Here is a 12106-nt window from a genome sequence, read left to right on the forward strand (position 1 = left end):
CAAAAAGAATGAGATATATATATATATATATATATATATATATATATATATATATACCACATCTATACCACATATATATATACCACATCTTTTTTATCCATTCATCCATCGAGGGACATTTGGGCTCTTTCCATACTTTGGCTATTGTCGATAGTGCTGCTATAAACACTGGGGTGCATGTGTCCCTTTGAAACAGCACACCTGTATCCCGTGGATAAATGCCTAATAGCACAATTGCTGGGCCATGGGGTAGTTCTATTTTTAGTTTTTTGAAGAACCTCCATACTGTTTTCCAGAGTGGCTGCACCAGCTTGCATTCCCATCTGACAGTATTTTTTTAAGTGTATTTACTTTGAGAGAGAGAGAGAGAGAGAGAGAGAGAGAGAGAGAGAGAGAAAATGCATGCAGGGGAAGAGCAGAGAGAAAGAATCCCAAGCAGGATCCACACTGGCAGCACCAAGCCCCACGTGGGGCTTGAACTCACAAACCATGAGATCATGACCTGAGCCAAAACCAAGAGTCGGACGCTCAACAGACTGAGCCCCCCCAGGCTCCCCACTCTGACAATATTCTGATAAATCTGCAAGAATTGTTTTTTAGGGGGGCACCTGGGTTGGTCAGTCGGTTGAGCGTCCAACTTCAGCTCAGGTCATGATCTCGCAGTTCACGAGTTCGAGCCCCGCGTCGGGCTCCGTGCTGGCAGCTCAGAGCCTGGAGCCTGCTTTGGATTCTGTGTCTCCCTCTCTCTGCCCCTTCCCTGCTCATGCTCTGTCTCTCTCTGTCTCTCAAAAACGAATAAACGTTAAAAAAAAATTGCTTTTTAGGAAGATTTGAACCGAGGTGAAGCTGGCCCTCAAGAAATGGTAGCATCACCATCCGTGTGTTCTTGGCTATTGTTATCGCTAGCAAAAACTGAGTCTGCAAGGGAAAGATGCCCGCAGGCTGATTCTTTTGCAGTTAGGACGAAGTCACTTCTGCCTGTCACCACTTCCGGCCCGGCACCTGTTCTTTAGGTCAGAGGTCAAACGCGGGTGTCATGGGGCTAAGCTCCCGGCAGGGCTGCGCGCCTTTCTGGGGCCAGTGGCCCCTCCTCCGTCTTCAAAACTGGCAGCAGTAGGTTGAGTCCTTATGCACCCATTTCTCTGGCCTTCTGCCAACACATTGCGTACCTTCTCTCCAATCACGGCCAGGACAGTGTCTTCACTGGGAAGGATTTATGTGACTCGATAGGCCCAGCTGGATAATCCAGAGTGATCTTCCCGTGACAACAAGGCCATATCCTTTATCATATCCGCAAAGTCCCCTTTGCCATATAAGGTAACCTATTCATACATCTTGGGAACATCTTTTGGAGGGACATCATTATTCTGCCTAACACAGTCTTACACGTTGTTTTCTGTGCGGAGGCTGCCCGATCTCGTCTTCCGAGGACCTCCCCATCACCACCATAATAACAAGTCATTAGGTAGGGTTTAGCACATGCCAAGCGTTGGTCTAGAACTATACATTTCTTTTTTTTTTTTTAATATTTACTCATTTTTGAGAGGTAGAGCATGAGTGGGGGAGGGGCAGAGAGAAAGAGAGACAGAGGATCTGAAGCTGGCTCTGAGCTGACAGCAGACAGCCCGACGCGGGGCTCGAACTCACGAACCGTCAGATCATGACCTGGGCCAAAGTCAGACGCTCAACCGACTGAGCCACCCAGGCGCCCTGGAGGACGAACTACACATTTCTTAACTGATTCAGTCTTCACAAATTCCTTATGAGGCTCCCCGCACCTTAAGCATGGGCTGCGCACGGTGACTTCCTTCCAAAACGCGCAGTCGAGAAGGAGGCGATAACTTCCCAGTAGAGAAACCGGAGAAAGCAGGACCTCAGCCAGGTGACCTAGGGCAACACCCATAGTCATCAGTCACACTGATTGCATACAATATTGACATGCCACGTTGGGAAGGGAACTTGACCCCTGTGATCATCCACCCTCCCTGAAATCCATAATCCTAGTTTGATCGTGAGAAAAAAGCAGACAAATCCCATAAAGGGGCATCCTACGATACAACTCACTCGTACACCTCAAAATTGTCAAGATCCTCAAAAGTAAGAAAAGTCTAAGAAATTGCCACAGCCAAGAGGTGCCTAAGGAGACGTGCCAACTAAAAGCAATGTAGTATCCTGGGTGGAACCCTGATGCATAGAAAGCACATTAGGCAAAAGCTAAGGAAGTCTGAATGAACTGCGAGCTTTAGTTGATTACAGCTCATCGATATTGGTTGATTAATTGTAAGAAATGTTAACAACGGAAAAAGCTGGCCGGGATATATAGCAGAATGCTGTGCCAGCTTCTCGATTTTTCTAGAAATCTGAAACTTCTCTAAAAAATAAAGTCTGTTATTGAAAGATAAATAAATAATTTCAGAAAACCCTACAAGATTGGTGCCAGCGCTGTCTCCATTTTACAGATTAGAAACGAAGGCACAAAAAAATAACTCATCCTATAAGTGGTGGGGCTAGGAGTTGAAGCCAGGATTCTGCCTCTGAAGTTCATGCTCTTAACCACCATATTTTTCTGCTTCTCTAGGGGCTGTCCAATCTCTCCTCTTAGTCCAGAAGTTCCCCCAAGGTCAGGATCTGTCTCTCCCCCAGACTAGGAGGAAGACTGTGCTTCTCTGCCTTGAGGGACAAGGACTATATTTTCTGCCAGACTGAACCAGCTCCTGGTCACTGGGCACATCCAATGTCAAGATATGTCCTACGTTTGGAGGGAGAGACCCATTTTTTTTTTTAATTCTTTAAATTTTTTTTTTTAAGTTTAGGGTGCCTGGGTGGCTCCGTTGGTTAAGCAACTGACTTCGGCTCAGGTCATGATCTCAGGGTTGGTAAGTTCGAGCCCCGTGTCGGGCTCTGTGCTGACAGCTCAGAGCCTGGAGCCTGCTTCGGATTCTGTGTCTCCCCCTCTCTCTACCCCTGCCCTGCCCACACTCTGTGTCTGTCTCTCAATAATAAATAAAAATGTTAAAAAAATTTTTTTAAATTTTTTTAAGTTTATTTATTTAGAGAGAGAGAGAACGGGGGAGGGGCAGAGAGACGGGGAAAGAATCCCAAGCAGGCTCCACATAGTCAGCTCTCTGAACCCGATGCGGAGCTCGAACTCACAAACCATGAGATTGTGACCAGAGCGGAAATCAAAAGTCGGACGTTTAACCGACTGAGCCGCCCAAGGTGCCCCTAGACCAGTGCTTTTTAAGCAGAGCACTTTTGCACCCCCAGGGAACATTTGTCAACGTCTGGAGATATTTTGGGGTTGTCACACCCCGGGGGAGTGCTACTTGGCTTTTAGTGGGTAGAAACCAGGGCCGCTGCTAAGAATGCCGCAACGCCCAGGACAGCCTCCCGAAACATTGTCTGGCCCCACAATGTCAAGTGCCAAGTTTGAGAAACCCTGCGATAGACCCCACTTCTAATACTCACGTCCATTGCCCTCAGCCAGTCATATGTGTCTCCCCACGTGTGCCAATTTCTGATTTGCGAAATCCCGCCACCATGAACTTCCCGGTGACTCTGGTGGAGAGCTCCACTCTGGGGAAACAGGAGGGAGGACCCAGCGCAGGGCCACCTGCTCCTCTCCTCCAGCCCCTGCCTAGATGACCTACCCTCCATCATGGCCCTTTGGGCAGAGCCGCCAGGATGCCCCTATTTCCTGGGGCAGAAGTAACCGGCAAGGTCACGCTGAGTCAGCCCTTCTCGGCCTCTGCTCCAGGAACACATGGGGACTGGAAGGAGGCATCCACACGGTGGCTCAGAGCTTGCTTGGGGCAGCTGCACCGGGAGGCGTGGCGGCTGCCGAGTCAGCCCGGTCTTCACCCCACAGCCTTCCAGAGGTTTGCCAGACGGGCATGTCATGGCAGCTGGGGGCCCTTTGGGCAAGTTACGACTTTCTGGACCTTGGTTTCTTTGTACGTTAAGAGCGGAGAACATTCACTCTCTCTATTTGCGAGAGGACGCAGTAGTCAGGGAGGACAATTGTACCGAGCGCTGACACCGGTTCTGGTTCCAGGCGCAGCAGCAAGTGTGGGGAACAAACAGCACCCTGTCCTCATAGAGGTCAGACTGTGGCAAGGGGAGACAGAAAATACGCAGGGAAACAGGACATCTATTCCTGGTGGGGACCCGCAGGGGCTACATGGCACGCGGTTCTCTTCCTGTTGGCCCTCAGCCTCCTCTCCCCCTCCCCTGCCCCCCCCCCCCGGCTTCTGTGCTCAGCAAGTGCTGGTGGCCTGAAAACGTTTCCCAAACTCCAGTTAGGTTCTGCCAGTGGGAAGAGCTGGTGAGAGAGGGGAAGGGAGAAGCGGCTTTATCTGCTTCTTCAGGGGACTCCCGCACTGGCAATAGCGGTGGCCACAGTGGGAGTCGCTGCCTCAGCGTGGCGGTGGGGGGGGGGGGGCCTGCAGCTCCTTGGATGCTGTTCAGGGGCGGTGGTAGCACTTCAAGCTGCTCAACATGAAATGCAGGCTGTGGGCTCCAGCCCAGGGACGTTAGCAGCTTCCTCGCCTCTGAGCACCGCCTCCTCCTTTCCAAGACGTCTGTGCCCCGTTCCCTGTACTCAACCCCCTTCTGCTTGCAGCCCCTAGAATGGTTTCTGCTTTCCTGACTGGATGCCAATTGCTACCGAGGGCAATAAGTGAGACGATACGGTGAAAATGCTTTTTTTTTTTTTTTTTAATTTTTGAGTTTGTTTATTTTGAGAGAGAGACAGAGGCAGGGAGGAGCAGAGAGAATCCCAAGCAGGGGCTCGAACCCACGAGCCGTGAGATCACGACCTGAGCTGAAACCAAGAGTCAGGCGCTCGACCGCGGAGCCACCCAGGCGCCACCCCCCCCCCCCCGACCCAGCCAAATGCTTTGTTTCTTATTACTGCAAGGCCCAGAGCAGAAGAGAAACCCCAAACCCAAACCCAAACTCTCAGTGACTTACTTGCCCCTTAGAGGGACTCTGTCTGACATGTTCCCACCCATCAGCTAGACTGCTTTAGGCCAGACCACCTGCCACCCCAGTGGTAGGCCATGGGCATCTTCAGGGACCAGGATACACAAATACCCCCTCTAAACTCTACACCCCCTTCACTCCTACTACCTCCTTCACCCCCCACAGTCCCGTTATATTCTCATGGCTATGGCTATGTAGAAGTTCGCTCTTTCTTCTCTTTCTTTCAAACATATATACAATTATGAATAATTCATATATTAATATAAACATATTAATATACTATTTTAGAGACAGAGAGAGAGCGCGAGCGTGAGCAGGGGAGGGGCAGAGGGAGAGAGAGAGAATCCCAAGCAGACTCCATGCTCAGCGCCGAGCCCAACACGGGGCTCGATCTCACAAATCGTGAAATCGTGACCTGAGCCAAAATCAAGAGTCTGACAACCGACTGAGCCACCCAGGCACCCCTAGAAGTGCTTTCTGATTACCTGCCTCAATCCCACTCTCTGTGCCTGCCTTCTATTTTGCTTTCTCTGTTCTCTTCAATAATATCAAGATTGCCCTCAAAGGCCTACAGACGTGGAACACGGCCACACAGGTGGATATGATCTTTGCTCCCTTACCTCCAAATACCACTGCCTGCAGGGGCCTGAACCGCCACCCCAGAGTGGTCCTTCCGATTAAGTCAATCTTTTAATGAGGTTCTCTGGGAGTCCATGAATCGCCCAAACAGACAAGGCTGTCTGTCAATCACATATATTCCTTCAGGAAGAGGAGTACATCATTGCCTCCAAAGTGGGATTCGGGAAGGAACGCCTGATTATATTTACTTCTATTTGTCTCAGATTCATTCATATTTACCTTTTGTCTCACATTTTTTTACTTTTGTTTTTTTAATTTGTATTTATTTATGATTGTATTTATTTATTTATTTAAAGAGAGAGAGAGAAAGAGAGAGAACAAGCATGAGCGTTAGAGGGGGAGAGTGAGAGAGAGAGAGAGAGAGAGAGAGAGAGAGAGAGAGAATCTTAAGTAGGCTCTACACCCAGCAAGGAGCCCAATGTGGGGCTCGACCTCATGACCCTGCCATCATGACCTGAAAGGCACGAAACCAAGAGTCGGATGCTTAACCGACTGAGTTACCCAGGTGTCCCTATTTATTTTTTTAAGACTTTATCTTTAAGGAATCTCTATACCCAACATGGAGCTTGAACTTACAGCCCTGAGATCAAGAGTCACGTGTTCTACTGACTGAGCCAGCCACGCAGCCCCCTTTCTACTTTTCTACTTGGATGATGATTCTCACATACATGTTATATTAAGTCAGTAGCACAGGCATATAATTTGCAAGTAAAGAGACACACATCGGGATTGATGCTCAAGTTTTTAGGGGCGCCTGGGTGGCTCAGTCGGTTAAGCGGCCGACTTCGGCTCAGGTCACGATCTCGCGGTCCGTGAGTTCGAGCCCCGCGTCGGGCTCTGTGCTGACAGCTCAGAGCCTGGAGCCTGTTTCAGATTCTGTGTCTCCCTCTCTCTGACCCTCCCCCGTTCATGCTCTGTCTCTCTCTGTCTCAAAAATAAATAAACGTTAAAATAAAAATTTAAAAAGTTGCCCTGTCAAAACAGTTTGGAAGAAGAAGGGCTGAGACAGACGCTTGTACACCAATGTTCACCGCAGCGTTGTTTAGAGCAGCCACAAGACAGAAACAACCTGAATGTCCCTCAGTACATGAATGGGTAACCAAAATGTGGTCTATCCATACGGTGGAATATTATTCAGCCATTAAAGGGACTGAGGTTCTGATATGCTACAATATGAATGAACCTTGATGGGGCGCCCGGGTGGCTCAGTCAGTTAGGCATCTGACTTTGTCTCAGGTCATGATCTCACGGTTTGTGAGTTCAAGCCCCGCGTCAGGCTATGTGCTGACAGCTCAGAGCCTGGAGCCTGCTTCCGATTCTGTGTCTCCTTCTCTTTCTGTCCCTCCCCCACTCACACTCTGTCTCTCTCTCAAAAATACAGATTAAAAAAAAAAAGTTATGCTAAGTAACATAAGCCAGACTCAAAAAGACAAATCTTGCATTCATTTCACTTACATGAAATATCTAGAATAAGCCAATTCATAGAGACAGAAAGTATATCAGAGGTTATCAGGGGTAGGGGGGAAGAAAGAACAGGGAATATTATGGGTTAAATTGCATCTCCCCAACCCAAAATGATGTGCTGAAGTCCTAATCCCTGATACCTGAGAATGTGACATTATTTATTTGGAAATAGGGTCCGTGCAGATTGAACGAGGTGGAGGTCATGAGGGGGGGCCCTAACCCAATATGACTGGTGTTCTTATAAAGGGGGGCAATTGGACTCAGAGACACACATACACAGAGGGGAGACGATGTGAATTCAGGAAGAAGAAGGCCATGTGACTGGATCCATGTGTGTCCGAGCCAAGGAATGCCAAAGACCGCAAGTAAACACCAGAGGCTGGAAGAGGCAAGGAAGGAGCCTTGCCCAGAGCTGTCAGAGAGAGCGTGGCTTTGTGGACACCTTGATTTCAGACTCCTAGCCTCCAGAACTGTGGGGACGATAAACCGCTATTGTGTTAAGCCGCCTAGTTTTTGGTACTTTGTCATGACCACCCTAGGAAACGAACCCAGGGAGTCACAGCTTAGGAGTTACAGAATTTCTGTTCAGCGTGATGAAAAAGCTCTAGAAATAGCGGTGATGCTGGCACAACATTTCGAATGTAATGAATGCCAGCGAATTGCGCGATTAAAAATAATGTGGCAATTTTTTTGTGTTATATATATTTTACCACAATTTAAAGCAATTAATAACATAATGTACACCAAATCATTGAATTGTACATTTTTTTCAAATGTTTATTTATTTTTGAGAGACAGAGCATGAGGAGGGGAGGGGCAGAGAGAGAAACACACACAGAATCCGAAGCAGGCTCCAGGCTCTGGGCTGTCAACACAGAGCTCGACGCGGGGCTCGAACCCACGACTGCGAGATCACGACCTGAGCCGAAGTCGGCCGCTTAACCAACTGAGCCACCCAGGCACCCCAATCAATACAGCCACTTTGGAAGAAGTTTGGCAGTTTGTTACAGAACTAAAATACTCTTACCATACAATGTAGCAATCACAGTCCTTGGTATTTACCCAAATGAGTTGAAAATTTATGTCCACACAAAAACCTGTACATGAACATTCATGACATTCTTGAAGAGGCAAAACTTGAAGAGGATAGTGGTGCTCAGGGTTTTAGGGCAGTGAAACAACTCTGATGCCACAGTGGTGGATATGCTCATTATGCATCTGTCCAAATCCATGGAACATGCACCACCAAGAGTGAACCCCGATGTGAACTCTGGACTTGGGGTGATATTACAGGTGTATGGTAGATGGGACCTCCCTGTACTTTGTGCTCAGTTTCGCTGTGAATTTGAAACTGCTCTAAAAAATCCTAGGGCGCCTGGGTGGCTCAGTCGGTTGAGCCTCCGACTTCAGCTCAGGTCGTGATCTCGCAGTTCGTGGGTTCAAGCCCCGCGTCGGGTCCTGGGCTGACAGCTCCGAGCCTGGAGCCTGCTTCGGATTCTGTGTGTGTGTCTTTCTCTCTCTGCCCTTCCCCCACTCACGCTCTGTCTTCCTCTCTCTCAAAAATAAGTAAACATTTAAAAAAATCTTTTTTAATCCAAAATCTGGCACTGTCCAGAAAAATTTTAACAGGCCAATTTATCATTGTTATAAAGTTAAATTAGTAAAAAAAAAAAAAAAGTTTGGAGGTCACGGCAAGAGGACATTTATGTGTGGATAAGAGCTCAGAGTTAACTCACCATAGGGATGACGGCAAAGGGATGGAGGGGAAGAAGTTCTATGTGAGAGTGAAGCAGCGGTGATGACCCAAGCCACCTCCTTTCTCCCGGGGAAGATGGCACCTGCGGAGGGCCGCGGGGCTAGGGCAAGTTGCGTAACCTCTCTGTGCTTTGGTTTCCCCATCTGTGAAATGGGGGCAATACCGGTATTAGCATTAATCGATATTTACTATTTGGAACATTAAACCGGGGAACTAACGCACAGTGCTGTTCATCGTGCCTGTCGCATGGAAAGCACTTGTGTATCACCCGGAACAGCAACCCCGGGGCCCTCTGAAGCCCCCCCCCCCACCTGCTGCGGAGTGAGCGTTGGGGAGGGAAGTGTCGGCAAGAGAGTTAACATTTACTGAGAGACAACCACGTTGTACTGGGCGCTCACTCAATTTCTTCCCCCCCCCGCCCCGCCCCGATTGTGAGGTGGGAACTCTCCTCCCAGAACTGGACACTCAGAAAGTTGCAGTGATTTGCCCCCAAATCACCGAGCTCGGTAGAAGCGACCGAACCAAGATGCACCTCGGGTGTCCATGACACCCAACCAACTCATTTCCACTCTGCCAAGTGCCCGGGTACCCCGATTACCAATGAGACAGAGGAGAGGTGCAGAGGGTCGTGTCTCCCTATTCGGCAAGCCGCTTGGAGGTGACAGACACATCATGAAGAATATCACAGTTCCCTCCACGTGCTAAAGGCTGTGCCCGGAAAGGAATGAGCACTGCATGTGGCCTCAGAAAATGTGGCACAAGTCCCAGCTACATCCACTACTAGTTGTGTGGCCATGAGCAGGTCACTTTACCTGGGCCTCAGTTTCCTCGTCTGTAAAATGGACGTAATAACTAGGCAGACCGCGCGGATTTTGAAGGAAGCAACAAACCTAGAAATGTCTAGCAAGGGGATGGCATACAGGACATACCCAGTGCGCGTTTACTGAATGTGACCTACCACCAAGAACAGAAGAGAGGCCTGGGGGACAGAATCAGGCCTGGGGTCCAAGCTCACATGGCATCTCTTTCAGGAAGGCGGGGATCAGAGCTCCATTCCCCACACGGTGCCCATCAGGGAGGGAGCCAGGGAGGGGAGCTGGAGGTTCTCAGTTCCAATCCGGCAGCCCCCACTGCACACAAACACACCCTCTTCTACACAGCCCTCTGCCGGGAGGTTGCGCCACAGTGTCCCGTCCCCCATTCCCCCGGGCACAGCAGAGACCACAGCTGCGATCCAGCTGCGGAACCGGGCCCAGCCGCTCCCGACTGGCCTTGAGCCAGAGACAGGAAGCCGGGAAGAATTGTGCATGCCTGCCGGACACTGGAAAAGGGTGGACACCAGGGGCTGAGCCCGGGCCAGACTTGTGAGCGCATTGTGCAGAAAGGACTAGATGGGAGAGCTCCATGGGGTCATGGTCACCCTTCATTGCCCGGAGGGCTCTGGGTGGGGGGAGGGGATTTGATAAGCCCCAGGAGGCTGGAAGGAGCACTGGTTTGGGAGTCTAGACACCCGGGATTTAGTAAGATTTTTCAACCCATTCACTGTGTGACATGCAATCAACCCCTTCCCCCTCCGGCCTCTTGGGAAACTGATCCATTGAGCTCTCTGTGGCAGACGCCCTCCAGGGAATACACTGGCAGATGAGACAGAGTCCCCTCTCTCCCGGAGCTTTCCTCCTGCCGATAAACAAACACGTGGAAGAGAAAACATGGCGAAAAGGTCGTGAAGAAAAAGAAAGTGGTGTGAGGGGACAGTGAGGGGTCCCGGACGGCCTCTGAGAAGGTGACACAAGCAGAGGAGACGTGGAAGTGAGGAAGGGGGCCGTGTGGAGATCTAGGGGAAGCACATTCTGAGCAGAGAGTAGAGTAAGAGCAGAAGGCCTGAGGCCGGCACGTGAGGCAAGGAGAAAACACGAACTCAGGAAGCAGCCAGGCTGGAAGAGATTGAGCGAGGGAGACGAGGGTGGAGGTAGGAAGAACCCGTCTCACGGAGCCCGGAGGCCACTGTTAAGCACTCGGCATTTGACTCTGAACCGATCAGTGGGCCCCAGGAGAGCCAGGCCGGGACAAGGGGAGCAGAGCCCGCCTGGTGTGTGTGAGTGGGTGGGAGTGGCATCTTAAACCTCCACTCATTTGCCCTGGGGTCCTACCCAGGTCCTTCGGGGAGAGTGGTGTGTAAGGCCTAGAGTGATCAGGGCACTTGGCTCGGATGAAAAACGTCAAGGGGCATCAGAAAAAACTCCATAATGAAGGGGGGCCTGGGTGGCTCAGTCTGTTGGGCGTCTGACTCTCAATATTGGCTCAGGTTGTGATCTCACACGGTTGTGGGATGGAGCCCCGCGTTGTCAGGGCGGAGCCTGCTTAGGATTCTCTTTCTCTGCCTCTCCCCTACTTGTTCTTGGTCTCAAAATAAATGAACTTAAAAAAAAGAAGAAGAAAACACCGTAATGACAATAAACAGTACCTTCCTGCAATATATCTAAAAATCAAAATTAATGCAAAAAATCCACGGTGCACAAAATGCCAACATTTTGTAAATCAATGCAGGGTCTAACCCTGAACTTGCACGATCCTGTCTCCCTGGCTTCACTCTAACCCCAGCCCTGGTTCCAATAAAACTTTATTTATGGAAACAGGCAGCTAGCTGGCAGGGCTGGAATTTGCTGATTGGGGTGTTTTAAATACTAAAATAATTGGATTAAAACATTATGTATCTTGGCATCCTTCTAAATTTTGCACCCCAGCCAAGTGCCCCGTATACCTTACCCTCGTCCTGCTCCTGGACAACAGTGAAAGGATTGAGTTCGACACCGAGGGCCCCAATATTCAACCCTCCTGAAGCCCAGACAGATGCAAAGATTTCACCAGGGAAACGTATGGATGGTGGGGCTGGGATGTGAACTGTAGTCCCGTGACAAGGCCCACCACCTGGCCATCACATCCTACTGTGCTCTGTCCTGGAATGTTGATTTCGATGAGTGTTGATTTTTTTAAACCTTTATTCATGTATAATAAACACACAACGAAGCACATGTACCTGAACCGCTCACCTTGCTGAATTTTCACAAACTGAGCACACCTGTAAAACCAGCACGCGGGGATTCGATTCAAAGCCTATTTTACATTCCCAACAAAACAAACATATCGGTCCTGGGCCAGATTCCTAGGACTTGGGCGCAAGCAGGCGACTTGGGACCCTAAGGTCGGGGGACTGGACTGATCCAGAGTTTAGGGGCCCTGGATAGAGACTGAGAAGGGAGAAAC

This window comes from Felis catus, chromosome B2 (genome assembly GCF_018350175.1).
Source record: "Felis catus isolate Fca126 chromosome B2, F.catus_Fca126_mat1.0, whole genome shotgun sequence".
NCBI classification, from domain to species: Eukaryota; Metazoa; Chordata; class Mammalia; order Carnivora; family Felidae; genus Felis; species Felis catus.